Source organism: Mustela lutreola, chromosome 8 (assembly GCF_030435805.1).
Source record: "Mustela lutreola isolate mMusLut2 chromosome 8, mMusLut2.pri, whole genome shotgun sequence".
NCBI classification, from domain to species: Eukaryota; Metazoa; Chordata; class Mammalia; order Carnivora; family Mustelidae; genus Mustela; species Mustela lutreola.
Window position 1 is genome coordinate 45287046 of NC_081297.1, and position 25151 is coordinate 45312196.

The following is a 25151-nucleotide window of genomic DNA, read 5'->3' on the forward strand; positions in this document are numbered from 1 at the left end:
AATCACTCATAAGGCCATCTTTCAGAGATAAAAGATGTTCACCTTTTGATGAGTTTCATTGTTCACCTTTTGATGAGTTTTTAGGTGGGTTGGGTAGGCTGGGGTGGGGTTGGGTGAGGAGATTTTTGTTGAAAAGCACACCTTTACTTATACAGAATGGAAGGACATGGAGGCCAATGGGCTCTTAGCCCCCATCGTGCCCCTGGGCTGTTGGGGTGCCCCACTCTGGCAGCCACCGCTAGCCGAGTTCCCCTCAGGATGGGGGCAACCACTTAGCACCATGCTCGAGTACTCCTGGGTTCAGTAGTACTCAAAAGAAAGAGGATGCTGCTCTGGGAAGTTCCTAGTTAAGGTGGGAGTGGACAGTGACTGGGACAGCAACAGGCTCATAGGACAGCTTCTGCCCCAAAGCAGAGGTTCCCAGCCAGCAGCTGTGGCATCTCCTCCTGGACTTCTGGGGGCAGCCACCGTGTCAGTCCGCTCTGGGTCTCTGGGTAAGTGAGGCTAAGGGGTTGTTCTTCACCTTGTAAGTTCCGATTCTGGGTGCCCATTCTACCCTGCAGAGCTTCATGGAGTGAGCTGGACAACGTGGGCCATGGCGGTCCTTCTTGTCCTTAAAACCCACACCCGTGTGCCTTGCCACCTGTCCGCCAAACCTCTCGTGCCTCCACACCCTCATAGATGACGTGGTTTTTACACCCACTGGTACCGGCGTGGTCAGGGAGAGGGAGCCTTGGGCAAGGCTTCTGGGAGCAGGTGAGACAAGAATGGTGTTTGGAGGGTGCGGAGATGGCAGTGAGATGGGGAAGCCCATTCCAGGCCAGGGAATGGCATGCAGGAATGTTCAGCCGCGGCAGGTGTGCGCTCATGACTGTGTGAGCGGGAGCTCTGGCTGGGGCCAGGCAGAAATCCCAGCCCCCTGGGCTCCCCCCAGCCCCATACCCTTATATAGCCTTCCTCACGCTCCCAGAGCTCGGGGGTGGGGACGGAGCCCTCCCCCTACTGTACTCCTGCGGGGAGCCCGCAGCTAGCTGGGTGGGAGCCCACTCCCTCAGGATCGTCTTGTCATCACAGCCGGAGTCAGCTGTTGGTTTGGGAAGCCTTCCCTGGTCCAGTGTTTCACCGTGCGCAGCCAGAAATATAACCCTCCTGTTTGCCAAGAGCATTGGATCTTGGCAGGCATCCGTGTGGCCTATTTTAAACCAAAGGGAGCCGAGAGAGGTGCCTCCCAGGCTGAGCCAAGGACCCTTTTCTTATGGGCCCAGTGGGGCTACAGGGGTCTTGTCACTTTCTCCCTCCATGGGCTGGTGGACAACAGTCTTGAGGGGAGAGTGCAGGGGATGGGAAATAGGGCTGTTTTGGGGCCTCTAGAAGAGGCTTTATACGATTACATGGGGAGCCCTAAACTGACCCTGGAAAGTTCGGTTCTTTAGCTCCCCTGTGTTGTTGTGGCCGTATATGGGTGACCTGTTTGTCACCTGGAGAAAGGGGGCATGCATGGACCTGCCCTCTCTCTCAAAGAGCTCCTCTGACCTCGGAGAGTGGGACATCTCCTGAGCCCCTGTCATCCTGCTTCATTGGCCAGAGTCCCAGGCAGAGCCTCCTCGAAGCAGACCCAAGTTTGTAAGCAAACCAGATAAAAAGACAGCAGGATTCAACTGCTTACACGGCTGCCCGCTGGGTCTGTGAACGGAGCCGTCATGTGATCGCTCCTGAAGGATCGGCAGGGGCCGGTGCTCCGGATCTTAGCATCTGCATCTGACTGCCTGAGCTTCCCAGTGGGCCAGTTTCTTAATCTCTGGGAGAGCCTCGGTTTCTTATCTGTAAATGGGGATGATCGTGATCCCTACGTCATTGATCTTAGTGGGGGTGCAATGCATTAATGGGTCTGAGGGGCGGGCACCTGCTGCAGAGAAGGGCCACGTGAGCTTGGCCACTCTGGTGGCTGCTGCTGGGACTTCTGTAGCCTGTGCGGAGTTCCCAGAGTATCTCGTAGACCGTGCTTGCAGTGGGGCTGAAGCCTGGAGAGGACAGGCCACTGATGGGCCCAGGATCATCTTAGGTAGAAAATAGTCATCCTCCATTAAGCATCCACAGAGCAACATGTAAGGGTAGGAATCTGGTTGCTGTTCCCAAGGAGCCCCGCCATAGGAGGCTGAATGTCAGTGGTGGTGGTGACGGGGTGTTCATGCCAGACCATACATAGGGAGGCGCCATAGCATGTCCCTGGGGATCATTCTGTCCACTGTGCTTCAACCCAGTGGCATGCTCTCGTGTGGGCACATGGATGCTTAGAGCCCTGGAGATTCTGATGCATGGGCCTGGGGCAGGGCCTGGGCATCTGCAATGTCACAGACCTTCTTGGGTGACTCTGATGCCCAGCAGGGGAGTGGAGGGGTAGGGATGGTGGAGTCACCCAGAGCTGGGGACAGAGCCTAACTGCTTGGTCTCAGGTGATTGTGCCCGCCTCCTCAGGCTGGTGTGGTACTGAGTGGACTCTCAACACCCATCCCAGAACCTAGTGCGTGAGCCTGTTCTCCAGACAGTGACAGCGGGGGTGATCTTGAAGCATGGGCATGGGGTGGGGGGTGGGGGCACTCCTCTGTCAGGCCCTTGCCTTGCCTTCTTTGGACCAGGTGCTGCCTGCCTCCAGGACTCCAGCTTCTTTCCCATACCCTTTCAGTCTTAGACATCCCCCCTGCAACATCCCTATATTGGAGGCCGAAACGGTAGGCGGGGCCTCCTCATCTTAGAGGTAAGGAGGACGGGGACCTTGGCCCCCTCCTGGGTCAGGACAGCAGCTGTCTTTTCAACTGGCTTATGCCTGAGCTGCAGGCTCCACAGTGGCACTCAGCACATCTCTCCACCAGAAGGAGAGCTAGTGTGAACGGGTTGGGTCTGGCTCATGCATCTGCTGACGACGCTGATGACAGTGGCAGTGACAATATTATCCAGTGCCTGTGGGACCTTTACTGGGTACCAGATGCTGCTTGAGGTGCTTTCTGTGCCTTAACTTATTTTTGCCTTGTGACAACCCTGGAGGAGGTACCATTAGCGAACCCATTGAACAGATGTGGTAGGTTGAGTCGCCAAGGAGCTGTTAGCTGGGGAGGGCCTTGTATCCCTGTGTGCCTTTCCCTAGTCTTGGTTCTTTTTGTATCAAGTTCAAGCCTGTTTTCAGGAGTGGCCCGTGGCTGGGGACAGGCGTGGACGTTTCTCTCAGTAGTTTGTAAGCACCTCATGGGAGGGATGCTGCAGGCATGCCTGTGTAGTGACTGTTGAGCGAATTGTGTTTGCTGGTTTCCAGGGGACAGGGGAGAGGGTGGCAGCTGTCCCATCACTAGGAGAGCTGTGCTGACGCCAACCTGCCCACCCTGTGGGCTTCCTGCTGCCGTTGTCAGCTCCCCTTTGTCCCCCAGAGCCCAGAATAGCCATCCGCAGTCAAGGGAGACAATGAGGAGGGAGGCACGTGGCTGAGCTGGAGGGCCGATGGGTGCAGGACGGTCAACCTTGGGGCTTCCGGCCTGGCTCCGACTGTCCCGCCAGCTCCGGGCTTTTTATAGCAAGGCTGCGTTAGGCGAGCCCAGCGAGTTTGTGCATGGGCCGCATCTGATGGCAGCATGTGGACCCTTCGCAGAGGTGGCCTGAGGAGACGTGGCCCCTGGGCTGACCTGGGTTTGAGTCTCTGCAGCAGCTGACTTGCCCTGCCCATAGCCAGTCAGCGCAACTGAAAAAGGAAACGGGCCATGCCCTACCCAGCTCTATTATTAAACTTTTCTCCAGCACTTTCTCTGCACTCAGCCCTTTGCCACCATATTTGCGAGACTGTCCTGGTGCCACCCCAAGTGGATGTGGCCATAGGAAGCCAGGATAGGGAGGACAGAACAGGTGCTGGGTTTGGTTTCCTGCAAGTGCCATCAGGATTTCCTTTTTTATTTTTTATTTTTATATTTTTTGGTGGCTGAAGAATGACTTATTTGCAGAAGGAACTTCTTCGGGAACCTAGCCCCATAACCCAAAGTCATAGAGCCTTTCCCTTTAGGTTACTCTTAGCATAAGGCAAGCGTCCTCTAGACTGGACAGACACGCTGTTGGTGAAATCTTGGTTCAGGCCAATAAACGTACTCTTGAGGATACGCCGGTACTGGGAAGTCTGAGCGTTCTCCTGGGCCCAGAGCAGAGTCCAGTTCAGTGGACATGTGGCCCGTGCAGGAACAAAGCTGGATTTCCCTTTCATATCTCCGAGGCATGGGCAGTTGCTCTTACTCTTTCCTTGAGGGGAAGGGCGGTCTTTCCCTCGCCAATCACATCCTTGAGGGCCGGGCTGTTAGCTGGTCACTCACCCCTGCCTTCCTTCCCTCCCTCCGTCTCCCTCTCAGCCCCTGCTCCCTCCCTTCCCCTCTCCTCCCTTCCTTCCTTCTGTCTAGGAAGTTGAGGTTTACAACAGAATTGAGAGGAAAATTCAGAGGTTTGCAGCGTACCCCTTGCCTCCCAAACATGCAGAGCCCTGCATCACTGACCAGAGTGGTGTGTATATATGTTTTTCACCACGAATCAACTTTTGTTGACTCAACAATCGTCCAGAGTCCATAGTTTACCTTAGGGTTCACTCTTGCAGGTGTGACTTCAGTGGGTTTGGGCAAACACACAGTGTCACGTAGCCATCATCGTGGTATCATACCGAGTGCTTTTACTGCCTTAAAAATCCTCTGGGCCCTGCCTGCTCATCCTTTTACCCCTGCAACCGCCCGTCTTCTTTCTGTGTCCGTAAAGAACGTCGCATGGTTGGAATCACACCGTATGATCTCAGAGTGGCTTCCTTCACGTAGCGACATGCACGTTAAGTCTCCTCTGTGTCTCTTCGGGGCTCAGTAGCTCGTTTCTGTTCAGCACTGAATGTGATTCCATTGTCTGGATGGGCCTCCTCTTTTGCAGAGGTGGGGAGACCTGTCCCCCAACTAGACCCATTCCCGCGTCAAGACTCACTTACACAAGTGTCTCCACTCCCACTCTCTCCGTGGTTTTGTCCTTGCTTTCCATTTGTTGGGTGTCAGAGCTGGGGAGGTGATGAATGAGGAAGGAGGAGAGGGGTCAGGGCGCCGGCGGTAGGAGGGGGCGGGACAGGCAAGCCTGAGGCCTAGCGGTGAGCTGGTGAGAAGCGGGGGAGCCAAGGCCCAGCCAATGGGGGGCCCGGCGCTGCCCAAGGGGTGTAAGACGTTGTTGAACACAGCCCTTGGTGCCTTGCAGGGCCACTCGGAACCTGGCAAGGGCCCCCTGCAGGGGTCCGGCTCGGCCGAGTCCCCGAGGCCGAGGCCACAGGCCTGGTGCTGGGCACTTCACTGTGACGGGAGGTGTCTGGTTCCCTGCAGAGGCGAGCAGGTTATAAATAGTGCATGACGGGCTGCTGTAGCGTAATCGTCGATTTTGAGAGTGCCCTGGCGAGGGTTAGGAGGGATGGACGAGGTTAGATTCGGTCCTGTTGGCTGATTGGCATTTCTTGAGCGGGGTGCTAATCCCTTCAGGAGGTCAGATAAGCTCTCTTGCGGCGCCCCTGATCTTGACTTTGAGGCCAAGTTAACTCTTTCAGGGGACTGCCAAAGAACCCCAAAGTCATGACCACTCCACGTTGCCTAAAACAGAGCAGAACGGGGCTTGGGCAGGGCCCGTCCCAGGCAGGGTTGGTTCCTGAATTACAGAATGCACTTTGCTATGTGGCCATGGCTCCAACCAGGCCATCCAAATGGAGGGCTGTTCTGGGACAGCCTTGTGGTTAAAGAGGACAGAAGCGACTTCTCCCTGGGAAGTCGTGGAGGCCTCAGGCAGCCTGACTTTGCTGAGTATCAGGGGTGAGGCAGATGGAAGGCTCTTAGCAGGCAGCACTGAAGGTTGGGGGTTCCTTCTACCACCAGTTCTGTGTGCCAACAACCCCCATAGTCCAATGAGTTGGGAGACCCCTCCCAGTCACGTCTTCTGTGACCCTCGAAAGTAAAGGCAGAAAGCTCCCCTCCTAAAACTCACTGGGCTTTTGGGGGTTTCCTGCCCCTGCCTGGTCTGCTGGAGGTACCATGCCTCACCCTGAGTGCAGAGTTAAGGGAAGCTCTTGGCCCTGTTTGCCCCACCCCAGGGGCTCTGGGGCAGCAGGTGGGTAGTTCTTTGCAGCCAGCTCTGGGGGTGCTCGGTCCTTCCCCTTCAAGTGCATGGGGTTCTGGCTCAGCTTTCCTCTCTGAGTCTGACCTGCTTCCCTCCCTAAGCTGGGGGTCCCGCTCTATTTCCTTCTGTGATGGATAGGCCATGCTCACGGGTTTCTTGGAACCTCCTCTTTCTAGGACCGTAAAACCTGGTCCCCGTGGAGTGTCACGGCCCCCAGTGGGCCGTCTCCTGCTTTATGGCTGCTGGATCTCGGCGGCGCTCATTCCCCCGTCACAGAGCTGTGGCATCCAAGAACAACAGCAACTGCTTGTTCCATTATAAACTCAACTAGCTGAAACCCGCTGAGACGCGGGGGGATAAATTATCCCCAACAAGCTCTCCTGTTAAAAGCCAGGCCCCCTTCCACTGCTCCCACCCGGTTCCCCTTTGTGGGCATCTCAGCGGGGTTTCTGGAGCCTGCCTGCTGGCTGTCCCTTTCCAATGCCCTTCCTACCTGCTGTGATGGCTTCTCTCTAGCCACCGAGTGTGACAAGTCAGGAGGCTTTGGGCAGAGGACTAAAACTCCCGGTGCCCAGAAGTGGAGAAGATTGGATTTTATTCTTCAGTTTCTTTCTGTTCTTTGTCCGAGAAGGATACCTCCAAAGCAGTAGGATCTTAGCTGATCTTATAGGGTGACTCAGGATGGGGGGAATCATCCTGCCAGACAGGGGCTCTCCGGGTGATGATGAGTTGCTCACAATGCGTGTACTTGGAGATAAGCCTGTGGTCAGCTTGAGGGGGACCTTGGCTGCTCGGCCAGAGGAGCTTGGGCTCCTCACGCATGCGGTGGGGCAGGCTGGGGGGTGTAGCTGAGCTCCTGAGCATAGAGATGACACGGTAAAAGTGGTCTTAGGAAGAATAGAATAATTGCGGCAGGGAAGAGAGGTGCTGGGGTGGTGTTGGCAAGTATGGGTGTGTCAGGGGCCAGTTGAGAACTGACCATCTACGTGCAGCTTGACGCTGTCTTGGGCCAAATCTGCACCCCCCTCCCCAGACTGTCCTTGCCCACAGATTCTGGGGGTTCGGGAAGGGAGAGCCTTTGTGGCTGACTCTTGTGGGCCCAGGATGTGTTCTCTAGACGTGGGAATATAGTCTGGGGCTCACAACTCTGCTGGGATGGGGAAGGGCAAGGCAGGCCCTCCTTTCCTGGAGGGAGGCAGACCTCATGAAGCATTTTTGGTGTTGCTTGTCATCTCCTTCAGTGAGCTAGGAAGAGCAGAGGGAGCCATGGCTCCTTCCCTGTGGCTCAAGCTGCTATTTGGTATTTGAGATCAAGATGTCCAGTGAGTTGGCTCTTATCCTCCATCTTCCTCCTCCCACTGAGGTTGCAAGCATCTTGGAGTGACCCCAGATCCCGAGCACTGGTGGGTAATACCAGTTACCTTTTTCCTGGAACCCCAGTGCCTGCTCCAGGGCATTCTGCCGTGGCTGGGAATGTCAGGTCGGTCCGGCAGCGGCTTCCCTTGGTGACTCCCAGCTGTGGTTCCCTGGAATCTGAGTGCGCCTGGTGTCCGTGGGCAGCGTGGTGTGTTCCCAGAGCCCTGTGGCAGCTTCGCCGCTCCCCTCCCCACGGCCTCTTGGGCTTCAGGTGAGGTCCTGAGACGAGGTGGCTGAGGCGTAAGTGATGGTGATACCCAGACAGCCCAGCACCTGGGGAGAAGGAGGATGAGCTCATTTAATTAGAAAGAGCACGTGGGTCTGATTAACATCCTTGGAAAAAGAGAATTTTACATGAACATCCGCTCTGAACCCAGCCCTGTGTTTGCACAGCCTTGTGAGTTTGGCCTGGCCTCCATTGTGTAAATGAGAAGTTAAGGGCCAGAGTGATTAAGTAGCTTTCTTAAGGTTGGTGGCCAGGGTGCAGATTTTAACTCACTCGAGGCCATCGGCTTTAGAGCCCCCGTTTCATCCTGTTCTTGTTTGCGGGGGCTCTTTACATCCCATGGCATTCTCTCTGAGCACCCTGCCACTGCTCCCGGGATCTTGGGGATGCCCCAGAAGCTTCATTCATGTGTCCTAAATGCTACTTTGAAGGAAAGTTCTCAAGGACAGAGGATTTCCAAGTCCTGGTCTCCTTCTTCCCTTCGTTCCTCCTGTCCCCAGATATTTATGGAACCTTTATCGCGGGCTGCCGCAGCGCAGTGCCCAGCACAAGGAACAAGTCAGAGCTCCCTCATCTCCTAGAATTCGTGTTCTTATAGGGAAGACAGACATTCTAAACAAACACTCTAAGTCATAACAGATTGTCATACAGGATGGGAAGGAAGCAAGGGAAACTTGAAGGGTAAGAATAAACCAACCACGTGACCACCTAAGGAAGAACATTCCGGACAAAGGAAACAACAAATGCAAAGTAGCGTGGGGCTCTTTGGGAGCCAACAGAGGTCGGTATGCACAGAGCGAGGACGCGAGGAAGGCAGAGGCCAGATCCCTCCAGATCTCGCAGGCTGCGGGAAGGATTTGGAATTGGGAGTTTGAACAAGAATGGTTCTGGCTGCTCTCTGGAGAAGGGGTTAGAGGAGGGCAAGAGTGCAGACGGGAAAGCAGAACAGGTGGGTGGCGGTTCAGGAAGAGATGGGAGCTGTGGACATGGAGAGAAAGGGACGGACCAGAGATGGAACTTGGAGGCAGAACCGGCCACACGAGGGAATGGAGGGCGTGAGGCACTAGGTCGGACAAAGAGCCAGTGGTGACTCTTGGGTTCCCCGTGGTGGGAGCATCAAGATTTCTCCCATGAAGCTATTAAGAGAGAGATGCCCGTGAGGCATTTGGGTGGAGAGAGCAAATAGGTGAGTGGGCACACGAGCCTGCAACCCAGAGAGGGGATGCCCACTTCTGCCCTGCGGTGGTCCGGCCAAGCCCTCTGGGGTCCTGGGAGGCACTCAGTGCTGCTTGACATCGTTTCTGTCATCGTCTGCTTAATGATGACCATGGAAAGAAAGCAAGATGATTGCATGACTGAGTCACACAAAAGAAGAACCTTGGTCATCCCTGTGATCACGTGCCTTGGGGTAGGGGCGTGGAAGTAGCCGCATTTGGCAGGACGTGGCTGGGCTACTGAAGAATTCAGATGCATCTGGTTTTCATGGAGGGGACCTTGCTTGACCCCTGCGGTCCTCGACAGGGTGAGTGGAGAATCGGCTGGGCACCACACAGAACAGATTGTACCATCTCGGTCCCACCCTGCTGGGAGCTTGCCTTCAGGAAAACATAGCTCTGACTTGTAAAACGTTGCCTTTTGGGAGCCTACCTTTGTAAGGTGCTGTAGGAGATGCAAAATGAGAGTTGGCTTCGGCAAAAGCAACAAGAAGCTAATCGTCGCAGGGCAAAATGTGTTGGGTACCGTGAGCTGTCGGGTGTTGGAGTGCACGGACGTAGAAGGATAAGGGAGGGGAGGTCAGAGACCCTTCCTGGGAAGGATGGGCCTTGCTGAGCAGTAGGGTGTGAAGGGAAGGGCATGGCTGGTGGGGGAAGAGCTAGAGGAGAGGTATATGGCTCAAAGACATGGGATATTTCACCGAGGGAGGGGTACTACCCACATTGTAGGTGACAGTCGTGCACTAATGATGAAAAAAATGAGCCTATGGAAGGTCTTGGATGAACACCTTGCCAAAGAGTTCTAGCCACCTCATGGGGGCTGCGGGAGCCTTCCAGGGTCTGCACTATGGGGCACCATATGCTCTGAGAAGAGTATTTATATTGTGGTGGTGACAGAGGAGGTGGGGTGACCAACCGGGGCGGCTCCCAGCGTTCCAGCCAAAGGGGTGAGAGCAGGAAGTGGGTTCTGGGCCTGGAGAGGATGAGGTGGTTGCAGGAGATGGGCAGGGATATGGCTGGCGGGTCTGAGACGGATGAGATGCAGAAGGGTAGCGATAACCATGACCGAAGTGTGCCTCGATGACGTGAGGCTGTGCTCTTGTGCTAAGAGCTTTACAGTTTAGCTCTATTTAATTTTCACAACCACCTTGTAAGGTAAGTCAACTGCGTGGATGTTTTTGGAGCTAGCACTCTTTGCTCCATTCTACAACTGAGGGTCAGAGTCACAGAGGCTAACCAGCCCCGTTACATTGGGGAAGGGGAGAACTGGGGTTCACAGCCCATGTGTTCACTCCAGAGCCTATGCTTGTAGCTGCTGGCCACAGATCCAAGTTTTAACTCCAGAAGGGAAGAAGGGGTGAAGAAAACACGTCCCCAAGGTGGGGGACATGTGTGGAGAAGCACATTTTCAGGAGGCCAGGATGGACACCCCGATCCAGGAAACGTTCAGAGCACCAGCAACACCACGGAAAACAAGTACCGTGGTTCAGGGCAAGCAGAGACTCTCAGGCGTTCTGTGGCCCAAGGGGCGTCGTGGGCACCGACAGAGGGGGCATGGTCCTCACCTGAGCCCAGGGTTTCCAGAACGTCCAGCTTCATACCCACAGACATACACTAGGGAGCCCCAGCATGGACTTGCACCCCCCAACCAGCGGCAGTTTGGGCACTGGCTGAGCACCCCTCCTCTCTGGGCCTTGGCGACCCGCTTCTGCAGAAGAGGCAGCATCTGTAGGACGACCTGGGAGACTAGCTTTGGCAGAGAGGTCAGAATTTTCCTGAACAGAAGCCAGGCTCTCGTTCCCCTGAGCAGCTGGTACCACGGATGTTAACGGTTCTAGCTCCGAGTAAATTTTTCTTTTTTTTAAAGTAACTTCCACTTCCGAAGATGCAAAGCTGCCATGCGAACGGGAGCGGCACATACTCCCATTAATTTGAGGGTTTCTGTTTTGTGGGTGCTCCTGGTGGCAGCACCCTAAACCTCTCCACTCACAGTGTTATTTTTTTCTATTTCTTCTGACTCTCGTGTCAGCCTGTATCTCAAAAAACACTCTTTGGAGAGCTTAAGGGAGGTGTGGAGACGTAAAGTGCAGGCGTTTGCATTCTGCTGTGTCCGCGTCCCTCTCCGGTTCCTGCTCTCTCTTGCTTTTTTTATTTTTCTGTTGAATAAGCAAAAGCAAGAGCGAATTTATTCCTCGGGATCTCGTATGAAAATACGTAGTAATTGTTTCTTTTTGCTATTGTCAATGCGTGTCTGTTCTGTTTGCTGAACTTCATTCTCAGTGTCCTGCCAACTCACAGTTTAATGTGTAGGTCCTTTCCCCTCTGTTTGCTCGTTATAAAAAGGCATCGTTTGCCTCCTCCAGGTCTTGGTGAAGGGAGTGCTTATCTGTGTGTGGGGGGGGGAGAAGGGCAGGGGTGGGAAAGGGGAGGGAGGCCCCCCTGGGATTTGGGATTTGCTTTAGAGCAAAGCCTAGACTTGCTCAAAGCCCTCCCTTTTTCTGCTCCTTCCAGGTATGGGATGCACCTAAGCTCTGAAGTGATCGATTCTGATTTATATCCAGGTTGGGGTATAATTAGCAGTCTTGATTTACTGTCACTGTGGCCTGAAGCCTTGCCATCTCTGCCTTCTGTTTGAGTGGATGTACGTGGTGGGTTCCTGAGGCACGGTGCTGAATGGGCATCCGATTGACTCCTTGGCAGGTGGGTTAGGGGTGGGGCAGCAAGTCTTCTGTCCCAGTGTCATCCATTTCTTTAACTGAGGGTTTAGATCACAGGGTATGGGTAAGCATAAATGACACAGCCCTTCTCAGGCCCAGCTAGTGGTCTGGCACCTTTCCTCTATGCTCCGTTCTGCGAGAGAAGTGGTGCCCCTCTTCCTGAGGTGGGGGGTGGGAGGCAGGCCCCGCGGTGTGTGAGCAGGTCCCACAGCCTCGAAAACCTTGGCGTCTCCCCCCAGAGAGTGGACTAACTCCGACTAGAGGGAGGCTGGAGCTGAGATGAAATCCCAAGCGCTTAGGGCTGGTTGGGATTTGGGATATTATTAAGCTTGGGCTTTTGTTTTAGCGGTGGGGGGAGGACAGATCCAGTCACCGAGGTTCGCGGGTGTCCCGTGCACCGTGGCGGGTCCTGTGAGGTCGGGCTTGCCATGTGGCTTCGACTACACGCTTACCTGTCGACTAACTCCTGAACACAAGCAGAGCCGCACGCCTCTCCGTGTGTGCTGGTGGACAGACAGCTGGCCTGTCTCCCGCCATATGCCTGGCTTGCAGACAAGTGCCGGGACTGAAGGGGGTTGTATACCGTCGCACTCGGGTGGGGGAGGCACTCCTGTTGCTGAGCTGAAAACCCGCCTTGCTTCCACGTTCCCACGGCCCTCCCTCACTTGGGCTCGCTCAGTCGGTATCAACCTGGCTGTTGATAACGAGGCCCTCTCTACACCCAGTACTGAGCTCAGGGCCCAGGCAATGCAGAGAGGTGTGACGGGAGGCACCTGTGAGCAGCCGTTGTAGGCTGGAACACACACCCAGCAAAGGTCAGCACTGGCAAGGTGGGAGAAGGTTCTAAGGCTGATGAGCTGTCAGACCGTTGAGCCACTGTAGAACGTTGTGGTCAGGGCGGGAGGGAAGGGAGTTGGCCAGACTGGAGGAGGAGGCAGGACATCAGCTGCGCCTTGAAGGTCCTGGGTTGGATCGAGAAAGGTGAAAAGGAACCTATCTACCTGGTTGTAGGTAGGGGGAGAGGCTGTGAGCAAGGCATGGAGGCAGAGTCCTGCATCATACACTTGGGGTGGCCTGGTGGTTCACAGGGAGTGTGGGGAAGCTCCACAGGAATGACGTTTTTGCTTTTAGAGGTGGCTCTCTCATATTAGTGATGGGGCAGGCCGGGGTCTGATTAGATTTAGCTGGTCTTGCGTGGTGACTGGGAGTGGTGACTGGGATCGCGTTCTTTTGGCTCTGAGCATTGCTGAGAACCTGATGTTATCAGTGACTGACGCTTGCTTACCCGCCCTGAGGATGGAATGGGTCCCAAGAGAGGCACGGTGACTTCCTGTGTCTCCCCCTTCTCTGAGAAGTCTGGGTCAGACAGGGCCCTAGAGATCCAGGGAGAGGAGGCTGTGAGCCCTAGTCTTGCTTTGGATTGACTTCGGGCCCTTCTGGGTCACAGAGCGGCTTCTGGCCCGCCCACCTCCCGCCTCAGCCTGCCTCCTCCTGAGCTGGCTTTCCGCTTATCTTAATTTATTGATGAAAACTTGTTTTACGGTCCAGAGCACAGACGGCAGCAGCTCCCTGCCAAAAGAAAGCAGCTCACAAATCGGGAAAGCGAGCTGCCTCCCGGAGATGGGTGGCTGGGGAACAGGAGGACGGCAGGGTGAGTAAAGCATGTCTGGGCAGACGTGCTGGGCCCTGGTGGGGGAGGACGGCCCGCCGAGGCCGGGCAGGTCGGCTGGGGCTGGGACAGCTGGGCTCCCCCGCTCGCCACCACTGGCCCCCGGCTGACAGCCGCCCTGCCTGGTCTCTGTGACTGCGGCCCATAAATACTAATAACGACTCCTGTTTGTAGCTTTGTGTGCAGCACCACGCTGGGAGTTTATTTTCATGAATCTCATTTAATCCCAACTACGGCTCTCTTTGGTAGGTACCACTGATCCCCCCTTTTAAAAGCCAGCACTGGGAACGTTGTTTTCTGAGATGCACCCACACCCCCAAGGGTGAATGAGGGTGCTGGGAGTTGGAACCCAGTCTCCTTGGTTCCAAGGCCAGAGCTGTGCACAGCCTTCCTGGACCTGGACGTCAGCACCGGCCAGGTAGTCCTATGTGGTGGCTGGCTTCTGTCTTCTAGACTTGCTGGGTCCAGCTGGCTTGGTTGTTCCTGGGATAGGGACCCCATCTCTGGCTCATGTGCTTTGGGGGAGCCTGGTGAGAGACTGATGGCAAAATTCTCTGTGAACAGGTCACCAGTCAGACTTTCCTTGTTTGTCCTTTCTAGGAAGTGGACAGTCTTTGAGTTGCTTTTGTGAGTTGCTCTGAAGCTCCATTCCCCGGGGAGGGGGTGTTGGTCAGATGAAGCTCTTCTGCCAACCACGTAGGCTGGTTACAGGCACTGCATGAGAGGAGGGCTTGACTCCCTTGGGCTCATTTATAAAGCGGGGTGACCCCTCCTCACGAGGCTGTTGGGACTGTGTGTGTGAGAGAGACGGTGTATGTGAAAGAACATTCTAGAAAACAAACGGCAGGTGATTGTGATTATTTTTACCATCTCCCCTTTTATGAAAATACAGGCTCAAAAAGAAGGCCTCTTGGCCTTCTTTTATTTTAGTTATTAGTTTATTTCGTTTCTTCTTGCAGAGGTAAAACCAACAATTTCCATAATTCTGGTGAGATCAGTGAAGTAGGTATATTACCTGGGCTGGACTTTGGCAGCCCCAACCCACGTCCACGCCATACACACACCCCTGCCGCTCGCTCCCTGACCTCGCCCACCTTCTCTGCCCACTGCCCCCACCCTGATCCATCCAGCCGTGGCACGTGGCACGCTTCCTTCCCTCCCTCGAGGCGGGCTCTCTTCCTGGGTCCCTCCCTTCTTCAACTCTCCCTTCCCAGCCGCCTTGACTCAGATCGGCCTAGAAGGTTGTTGAAAAGGTTTAACAAAACGAGGTCTTGGGTTTTTCTTATAGGAGTCACAGAGAGGTTTCAGCCATAGGATTTGGAATTATATCAAATTGGATTAAAATCCCAGGCCCGCCAGCTCCCTGTGGGCGCTTAGACGAGATCCGTAATCTCCAATCCTTTGTTTTTCCATGTGCGCAGGGGAGGGAGGGTAAGGAGAATAACTTTCTTGTATGGTTTTTGTGCAGAGGGGCTGGCACCGTGCCTCGAAGGTAACGTGGGCTCACTCAATGCTGGCGTCCTCATCAGTGCTCTTCCTGTCTGCATCATCGATGTCACCCCCCTGACACCACTGTGTCACCACTGCCACTATCCACCGTCACTGCCTGTGCTCTTCCTGCCCCTGCCCCAAGGCACAAGTAGGCTTCCAGGCCGTGGAGCCTTGCTTCTGCACAGCGTGCCACAGCCAGCCGGCCTTCCTCCAGACGCAGACGTGTGTGGACGACATCCTTTTTGGCCGATTTGGGATGACCTAGGTCTGCGCAGTGGCGCATGGCGTGCCAGAACACGGTTTCCGGAGCCCAATTTCCTGGGTCCCTTCACCACCCAACCTCCCTGCATCTCTGCTCTCGCACCTATAACACAGGAGGACAAAAATATCCCCGCCCCCACCACCGAGAGGGTTAAATGAGGCCGAAGAGGCAAAGCCCTAGGAACGGCGCGGTGCCTGGTCTGTGCTGGAGAACCCTTGCGCATTCCCGCCCCCTGCAGCATGGCGTCGAAGGGCCAGGGAGGTCAGGGGCAGGGACAAGGAGTGAGGCCTGGCCAGCCCATGGACAGGCAGCTTTCAGGGGAGGGCCCCGAATCACATGCATATGGACAAGAGCAGTAGGGTGGGCCATGGTCTCCTGTCGTGCCAGGAGGACGAAGACATGGGCGGGGCCTGGCATGGAGGGGCCTCGGGGGCTCACTTAGGTTGCTGCTGAGACCACATCTGACAGAGGGATGTGACCATCACCAGCCTCTGTCCCCCACAAAGCCTGTCAGAAATGCCAAATCCTGGCATGGGTGGACACGCTCCCATCTGGTGGAGTAAATAATCAGGCCGTGGGCATCGGATCTCTGGAGAGAAGACCAGTCATGTGGCGGCCACGTCCAAGGGTTATAGCGGAAGTGTGCGTGGGTGGCTGTCCTGGGGCCGCAGATGGGCCTGGTGGTCATCCACGATCTCTCCTGATAGCCGTACGTGTAATTACAGAGTGTTATTTGCCGAACTTGAGCAGTAGATGGTTATTAAAAGGGCATGCATTTATCATTGCCGGAGAGCTGCCGCTCAGGGACACGTTTGCACCATGTGACTTCTCTTCGCCTCTCTGGGTGGGGCAGGGGGCACCTTTCCCCAAACAGGAGGACGGCACCCACCCCCTTGTCAGTTCTCCAGGATGAGTTATGGTCTCATCCGGGCTCTTTTCCGGGATGTGATGGCTGTTCAAGGGATCCTTGGCCTGTTCCCCTGCGTTTTCCAAGGAGTTTGAATAATAGCACAGGACATCATATGGTGTTTATATTCCAAGGAACAAAGTGCTTGGCAGGCACAATCCTATTCATCCTTTCTGTGTCCCCAAGTGCCGGGGAGCTGCTTTCTGTCTCCGAGGCCTTTAGCAGCAGAGCATCGTCCCCAAAAGTCCAGGTGGCCCACCAGAGCTGCGCAGTGTGTGGCTGTCCCCGAGGCCACCGCCCTGAGATTTGGGTGGCTGGTGGTTCTGCCTTCTCCGAGAAGCCCCAGTGGCCGCCCGTGTCACTGGGATCCTGGAAGGCTGGTTTCCTAAGCCCATCCCTGCCTCCCACGGCAGCCCCAGCCCTGGCTGCACGTATGCCTCCACGCTTTGATGCTGTCAGAAGTGCCTTTCTCCCCAGATGCACAAAATAAAACAAACGTGGCAGGAAGGAAAAAATATGCTGGTGATTGGAAAATCCTTTCTGCAGACTCCTTTGACAGGCTCTGCTGAGTCCTTGGCGCCTTCCCTCCCAATTTACAGCGACCTTGGGAGGGAAGAGCTTGCCTCTGACTGTAGTCCCGCGCGGGTCTGCCCCAGGCTCAGGGGCTCAGGTCATCATGGCCCCGGGGGTGCAGATAAGGAGAGCTACGCCCCAGCACACACAGCACCCCTTCCTACAAGGGCACCCTGCCTGAGTATGGTACTGGGTGCGGGTGGCCTCAGGCTCCGAGCTGTTTCCTATCAAGTGTTGACAAGTTCCAGAGTTCAGGGAAAAGACATGTCCAAGGGTCATTGCCCTTCCCTCCCCTCCCCCAACTGTCCCAGCAGAGGGCAGTGTGCCAGCTGGCTCCAGGAACAGAGCCTCTAGAAGAGACCAAGGACAAAGGACTGTCAGCTTCCCTCTTGGGAAGTTCTTCGCTTGCCTGCCCCTGTCCCTTCGGAGTTTTAGACTCCTTCCTCTTGTGTGTTCCTAACAAGGGACATGAAGCACTGTGTGTCCTCCCAGACGTCCTCTGTCTAGGTCCTCAAGCAGATTTCGCTGTCAGGGCCTCCGACCTCCCGCTCCAGGACACAACAGGATGGTGGGGTCAGTTGGGCAGCGCCTGGCTGCAGATGCTCCTGTGTGAGTCCCTTCTCCCCGGCACCCTCTCTGCATGTTTGGCGGCCAGCAAATGGCTGTGATGGCGGTGGGAATCGATGTTTATGGACTGGTGAGTGATCGCTGCTGCTTTACGAGGCTGGCTGGGGCTATGTGTCATCTACCGCTCCTTGGTGTCCCAGCCACACATCACTCTGTGGTCCTTCTGGGGGCTGTTCCAGAGGCTTCCTGCTGGCAGACTCTGGCCCCAGCGTGGACTCCCCGTGCTGTCCGGGCATCAGATGAATCGGGCTAGGTCTGCTCTCAGCACCCCTACCCTGGCCTTTGAAACCCAGGGATAGACACAGACTCTCCCTGCCCCCGGGCGGGTCAGCCTGGAGTCCAGCAGATGCCTTGATTCAAGTGAGCCCCTGGCTGGACAAATGCCCTTCGTGCTGAGGCTGGGAAGCCCAGACAGATGGGCAGTGCTTCAATAAGGCTGGCCTCCTGCCCTCCCGGGGTCAGAGGACACTGTGGGCCAGGACTGCTGGTACCTAGACCTTTACCCCCAGCCAAGACCTTCAGCAGGGCTGTCCTCAAAGTCTCAAGTGGGATTTCCTCGTCACAGACTCTGATTGTCGTATACTTCTTAGTATACTTAGTATACTTCTTAGTTTGGGGGATACACACAATACATGAGGTATAGTGATAGGACCCACTCTCAACAGACGGGGACGGGTCTCACAAGCGGGTTACTGTGGTCTCAGCGTCTCTGCAAAGCTCACTGGGGAGAAGTGAACTCTGGAAACATTACTGAAGAGCTCTGTGCACCTCCGAGCCTTGCAACATCCAGACAACAGCACCCCTGAAGTTGGGCTGTGTTTAAGTGCTCTCTCTTAGAGCCGTCTGAGAAAATAACCTCATTCTGCAATAATCAAAATGTAACTGGGTTTTAGATATGCAAATGCTTTATGTAATGTTTATTTGGAGGAAAATTCAGCTCAGAAATATGGGTGTGATCTCCCTGTCACCTATGTAAGCTGGTGATATTGGGGGCTGCGAGGTGAAGTTGTGAAGAAATTGGAGGCTTTGAGAGAAAGTGTGGGGTCAGAAGAAGAATGACCGAGGAGTCATGCTGTTTCACTTTAAATTATGCACAAGCTCAGCGTGAGCCAAAACCATGGGGGGCTGCCCAACAAGTCTGGAGGTCTGCGCCTAGATTACTAGAAGTATAGAGCCCAGAGTGTAAGGGATGAGAGGGGTATCTTTGTACTCCATGCTGTCCCCTGCATCGCAGGAATCTGACTGCAGGTGTGGGACAGGGATGAGACAAAGTTGTAAAAGCCGTGGAATAGACTTGGGAAGGCATGGTAGATACAGGCCTGCAAATACTTAAGAGCCTGCCACACTTGTGTTTGGTGGGCTGCTTGAGCAAATCTAGGACTGATGTATGTCAGCCCCAAGGAAGTGCATTCTTGAGTTACTAAGCAAGAATTCTTGATGAACCAGAATCGTGCAAAGGCAGGGTGCTGGGTATGGGTGGATGCTGAGCGTTGGGACCCTGGTGCGTCAGTGGGGACTGGTCTGCCTGGGGCCAGGGACAGCCTCACATGGAGACTTGTCACCTAGTGTCCACTTCCCTTCTGTGCTCTGATCTTCCTGCTTGCAGGGTGACTTTGGCAAAGACATTGTCTGGCTCCCCCTGTCCCCTGCTGCGGGTTATGGCCATGACACTGAATGAGCTGCAGGGCCCCTTGGAAGCAAGGGGTATCGGCAATACAATGACCCCCCCTCCTGAGGCAGATGTATTTTCCCTGGGATGAAGTTCTTGGCAGGCTGGCTTCTCCCAGGGCCAGGCTGGACCATTACTAGCGGCACGTCGGGTTGTGAAATGAAAGTCGTTCTGGTTTTTTTTTGTATTCTCCACATCCACTAATTTAGTAAATGCCATTAAATGCTGCACTTGTCTGTGGCTCATAGAGAGTGCTGGGGAGTGCTGAGACCTAGTGTTTGAAAAGCTCCAACAGAGCAGGGGGGTGAGGCTGGTGGGGTGCCAGGGCCGAGTTGGGGGGCTCTGCACAGACACAAGAGGCCACAGGGATGAAAACAGATTGGGGGCTCTGAGGGGAAGCGGGGTAGATAAGCAGGTGGCTTACACCGGCAAGCGAGGGGCTCCAGGGAGTCATTTGGGAGTAACTTGGGGCACTTGGGGGTTCTAGGAGTAGAGATGAAGAGATGATGGGGGTGATTTTATTCAAGTGGGTTTGTATGTCTGGGTCTGGTCCTGTTCCTAGGCTGTGGCCTGCTCAGGCCCTCCCACCCCCTCCTACCCATTCATCCGTCCATCCATCCATCTGTGTGTCCATGGAGCAGATGTTGATGTATTCAAGGCATGTTCTAGGCCCTCCCATGGAAGAGGAATAGATGAACATGAACCTGGTCCCAGCAGCTGGTGTTTTAGTAGGGGTGGGTGACTAGTCTACACAGAAGGCTTGGCAGGTCCCTGATGGGCTGCCCTGGGGCCAGCCCTCGCACAGGAGGTCACTCTTGGGGCAGGCCTCCCCTGCATGGGGGACAGATTGCTGGCAGCTACAAGGGGAAGCAGGGAGTGGCTGTCTGCTGTGCTAAGTCAGGGGTAGAAGCTCAGAAGGGAGGTTGGTTTGAAGGGGAAATTATGGGACTCACCCCCAGAGAAATGGGATGTCTGCATGAAAAATACATAAGGACATGAGGCAGAAATACGTATTAAAACTACAAATCAATAGGATTCAAACTAAAGAGGAGGAAAAGTGCCATGGGGATATTTGGCTAATTACAACAGGCTTAATAAGTGAGGCAAGCCTGGAATGCTTGTCCACTCTATGGCCATAGCCGGGCTAGGGCTCAGTTTGCCCAGTGTGCATCTGGTGGGTGGGCCCATGGGTGACAAGGAAGGTCCCGAGATGGCCCTTGGAAAGGGCCTGAACCTTCTCCCTTCTGCAGTCAGTGAAGGGCTGCACAAGAGAGCCCTGTAGGAGGGACACCCAAAGCCATTGCCAGGGATGAGGCTCTGTTCTAGGCTTTGGGGAGTTAGCAAGGAATGAAACTGACCCAAACCCCTGCCCTCACGGAGATCAAGGCCTCAGGCAAATGCAACGGTAGGAGCTTGTTTTCTTACATTTCGATGTGGATTTATTTGGGGTGCGGCATTGAAAACACTTAGAAATGCCCTCAGTTGGGGCAAGGGGCAGGGAGCAGGAAGGCCGGGTAGTCAGGACGGTCGCTGGTCCTCCCCGGCTGGAGAGGGGTGCTGACCAGGCCTCGACCATATCATGTTGGCTGATGACCTTGGGTCGGTTGGTGCTAACCTTGGCTAGACCCTGGTTCCCTGAGTCACCCTGCCTCAGCCCAGAGTCTCTTCCTGGCTTGGGTTTGACTGTGGCTTGGTCCTCTTGGCTGAGACAGGCCTCTGGTTTGGAAGGGAATTTTCCCGAAGGCCCCCAGCTAGTTCTCTGACACTGAGTGTTAGCTGTGCCACTGCGGGCCTCATCTCCTTCCTACGCGGGGTACCTTCCACGTGGGCTCCTCTCCTCCCTCCTCTGCCCTCCCCCATTCCTGCTGCACCCTCCCCAGCCCCTTGCTCTAGCTTCAGAGGCCTGCTTCCTGTCTTCCTGCCCTCCTGTCCGGCAAACCTGTTCTGCCCTCGGTTCCTCACTCTTGCCCGTTGCCGCACACCAGACATCGGTCTCTTCCCTGCCCTGGCCCGGTTCTCACCAGCTTCCCAGATGGAGTCTTGTTACCTCTTTACTCCTCTCATGTTTTATTGTCCCTTCCAGAACCAGGATGCTGCTCCAGCCCTGGAAGGGGACACACCGGGTTCTTCCTGTGATGGCTGTCTTCTCGCAGTAGCCAGGGGGTGGGCGCCTGGCATGGGGCTGGGGCTGGGGCAGGGTTTCTTGGCTTCTCTCCACACATGGGGCTGGGTTGTTCTTTGTGGTGAGGGGCTCTTCTGGGCATTGTTGTTGTTTGGCAGTAACCTTGGGCTCTCTTCACTTGGATGTCAGCAGGAGCCCCCCACTCCAAGCTGTGTGAACCAGAAATGTCCCCAGACATTGCCAGATGTCCCCAGAGGAGCAAAATCGCCCTGGGTTGAGAACCACCAGGCAGGGATGCAATGGCACCGTGTCTCAGGCTTGGCTAAGCTCTTGCTGGCAGGGACCTAAGAAGTTCTCTAGTCTAAAGCCCACATTTTAAAAGAAATTGGGCCTCAGAGAGCTAATGAGTTGTAAGGTCACACAGGGGAACGGCCTGATGAAAGCAGCATCTTGGAAAAAGGATTTAGGCTGCTCCGTGCAGGCTGAGCTGAGAAACAGGCCAGAGGCAGGAAGGGGAGTGTGGCTGGGACCTGGGCGTGAGGCAGGGACTGAGGCAATGCCTTCCCTGTCTGTCCAGGCTCAGTGTGCACTCAGCGTTCTCCTGGAGTGAGGGTCTGGGAGAGGCCCCACACCAAAAACCCGGAATCTGGGTGTGGGTCCAGCCTGGCAGTGGGATGGCTGCGTGTCCCCTGTTGCTGTCCTTAACTGTGAAATTAGGGCCTGATTGTTTTCTTCCTGCCTGGGGGTTCTGCCTGTGGGTCTGAGAGGGGAGCAGAGGCGTCATCTCAACAGGAGAGCCCTGAGGGTATGGAAGAGTGGCCGTGGGGTTTGCAAGAGGCCCCCCCTTTGCATGGCTGGGGCGTCATTTACTCAGCAGACTTTGCGTGCAATGCCCCCTACACTCCCGAACTGAATCACAGGCAGTGTGTGGGCACTGCCCCACCTGTAGGCACAGGGCTTACCTGGGATCCAGCCCAGGGCATGGTGGGACCTCAGACCGGGAGTGAGAGGGCAGCAGGAATGGGACCAGAGCCATGGGCCCTTCTCCTGTGCAGGAAGGAGGCTCCAGGGTGGGGGTTTGGGAAGCTTGTAGACCAAATCAAAGAGTGTGGAGCATGAAGTCAGAGATCTGTTTTGCGAGAGATGACCAGGTCCTGGGAGTTTCTGAGCCTTGAAGGTTTTCCCAGTTAGAGGCTCTTGGACTCACAGCTGTTCTCCCCAGGAGGGAGCGGGAGAACGGAGGTACAGAGGGGCCCCTGCCCGGCCCGCTCCCCGTGGGAGCTGGCTTCCGGGGCAAGGTGTGCCGGGAGAACTTTCCAGGGCCAGGGAGGGTCCTGGGGGCTCCAGAGTCCCCACAGCAGGGCAGTAGCGAATGTCCTGCATCTCCAGGGGTCCCCAAGCCAGTCCCTTTAGCAGGCTCCTCAATCCCTGGGGAGTGACCTGGCAGCCGTGGGCTTTCCTCTCAATCATCCCAGTCTCTGGCTTTTTGAGCCATAAATCTTCAGCATGAAGATCATGAATTTCCATGGTATGATTAATGAAACAAAAATTGAGACAGCAGTATAGAAACTGACCAGACTGAAAAAAGTCCCTGTGAGAAGTTGGAGGACCTTTCAGAGCTTCTGACCCGTCCTGGAGCGCCACCTAGTGGTCACATGGGTGGTGGCACCCACCCCCTGGAAAACTGTGGATGCCCATGGATAGGGTGGATGCCCACACCTTGGGAGCCTTGACATAGTTCCACTGGGACTGCTCTCAGGTACAGGGGCCACAGGAGCCCTCCACAGCGTTGGGGGGCAACTCAGGAAGCTGCTCCACTCAGTCCCACTCCTCCCTGGCTGCTTGAGCCATCTCTGCTTTAGGAATGCATGGGAATACCCCCACTTCTTTTGTCATGCCCCAGTCTGGATCACCTTTCTGTTTCTTCATCTGTGAAAATCCTACTCATCTTTTAAATCCCAGCAAGTCCTGTCAAGCCTGCCTTGTACTGCTGCTCAACAGTCCTCCAGAGCCGCCTGGTAGAGGTCACCACCAGCCTGTGCCTAATCCCTGCAGTGGCCTCCTGATTGCTCCCCTGGCTTTCCCCATTGCCCCCTCCCCTGGGGGCCATCCCTGAACAGCAGCCAGAGTGATCTGTCGGAAACATACATCATGTCACTCTCCAGCCTTCCCAGCATGCTAAGAACACCACTTGCCTCGTCTTTACACTGATGCCTGCAAGATCTCACCCCACTTGTCCCCTGCCACCCTGCCTCCTGGTCCCCTACCATGTGTCACCTCCTTCATTCCCTTGCAGCCACATGGGCAGCTTCCCGCTCCCGGGGAAGGCCAGCCTCCTTCCCAACTCAGGGCTTTTGCACATGCTGTTCCCTCTATCTAGAACATTCTTCCACCATGTGCCCTCCTTCATTTGGGCCCTTAATAATAAATGCCACCTTTCTTAGAGGGCTTCTGTGACTACTGTGTCCCCTGAGAATTTCTAACTCCTTGCCATCCTTATTTTTCTTCATGGCACTGCTTGAAATTGTGTTACTTGTTTGCGTATGAACCATCATGTCCCATATAAGAAGAGCCTGCTTATTGGAGGGGGTGGCTGCTCATTCCTGCCCCGCCCCCAGGACTCAGAACAGGCCATGGCACTTGCTAAATGGGGGCTCAGTTTGGGTGTGTGGAGTGCAAGAGAGAAGAAAATGCCGCCTCCTCCAGGCAGCCTCTCCCCCACCCCTACCCCCGACCTTCCCTGCACGCATGTGAGAACCGCTATTTGCCTACTCACGGGGCTGCCTTGTCTTCCCTGCTCCTTTGGGGTCTCTCTCTAGACCTAGAGCAGCTTGAGAACAGGGGTGCACTCGATTTTTGAGGTCACAGTGTAACTCCTGGCACCCAGGAGCTGCTCGGTCAGGGCCTTCCTGAGACTGGCACCTGGTGCAGGCAACCCACTTCCCAGGCTTTCTCCCCTTTAAATTCTCACAGCAATCCTGGAGGCAGGCGATTGTATGCTCTTTGGGTCTACAAGGAGTTTGCAAGGTCGCACCAGCAGGAAAGGCTGGAGCTGAGGGGTCAGATCCCTGTCTGTGCCCTGCCCCCCAGGTCCTTGCATGTCTGCTTTCCCCCTGCCTGGAATATTCTCATCCCCCACCTGCCCTGAGTCCGCACTCAGGACTCTGCCCTGAGTCCGCCCGTCCTTTGGGGACTGATTGCCTCCTCCAAACGGACATTACTGGCCAGAGCAGAGTCCCAGGAAGGCAGGGCTCTGAAGAGGTTGTGGCTTCTTCTTCTGGCTCAGAAGGCAGCAGGCTACAGGTACTCAGTAAATGTGGTCTGGCTGATGGATGGGCTCCTCAGACTCTGCATACTTCCTGGGAGCTGCCGGAGCTGCTAAGGCTGGGGGAGGTGGGGGGGTGGGTCGGCTCTGTGGAGCATAAAATCAGACAGTTGTGGAGACTCGCAACCAGTGAAAGCGAAGTGTCCCCAGGTGAAGCCAGTGGCGTCACAGCCCCAGGGATGCCATGGAGAGAGCCAGTTTTCCGGCTCACGTGGATGGCCGGCTGAGGCAGTGATGGGTTTGCATGGCCTGTGTGTCCACCAGCCCGATGGGTCCCCTTCTCCTCCATCTGTGGGAAACCTGTTCTTCAGGCACCTGAGAACAGCAGGCCTGTGGCCCCTTTGGACAGGGCAGCGGGACACAGGCGCCTGGGGGTCCGGCTCTGAGCATCCCCCCGGTCCTGACTCTTTCCCTGCCCGCTGTGCCCCACCTCCTGGACTCCCTCTTGAATGCTGGGGCCTCTCCTCTGACAAGTGGAATAACTGTGATCCCCTGTGTGTGTCTGGGACCCTCCATAGTTGTTACAGGATTTTGCCTGTGTCTTTTAAAATCAGATCCCTGAGTGACGGTAGGAGATTTGTGTCGTGCTGTTTGCCGGGCAGGAAAACAGACATGGAGAGGCTCAGGGCTTGTCTGGGTCTCACAGCTGATGAGCACAGGCCCATGGCCCTATCTGACCTGTAGCCCTGTTCTCCCCCTTTCCCAGTCTCAGAGTTGGGGCATGGGGCCTTGCAAACTCTGGGGCCATGGGGATGAGCCCCCAAGCAGTGCTGATCTAATGGC

At 55.5% G+C, this 25151-nt stretch overlaps 1 protein-coding gene and 1 long non-coding RNA gene across 6 annotated transcripts in view; both read left to right on the forward strand.

Annotated features, from left to right (window-relative positions):
- Positions 1 to 25151, forward strand: part of TSPAN9 (tetraspanin 9) — a 188643-nt gene that overhangs the window by 159071 nt on the left and 4421 nt on the right. The gene's annotated exons all lie outside the window — the stretch shown is intronic.
- LOC131838403 (uncharacterized) lies at positions 129 to 25151 on the forward strand. The gene is made up of 3 exons (XR_009356588.1): positions 129 to 9314; positions 11518 to 11706; positions 13272 to 25151. It is a non-coding gene; the product is annotated as an uncharacterized LOC131838403 (long non-coding RNA).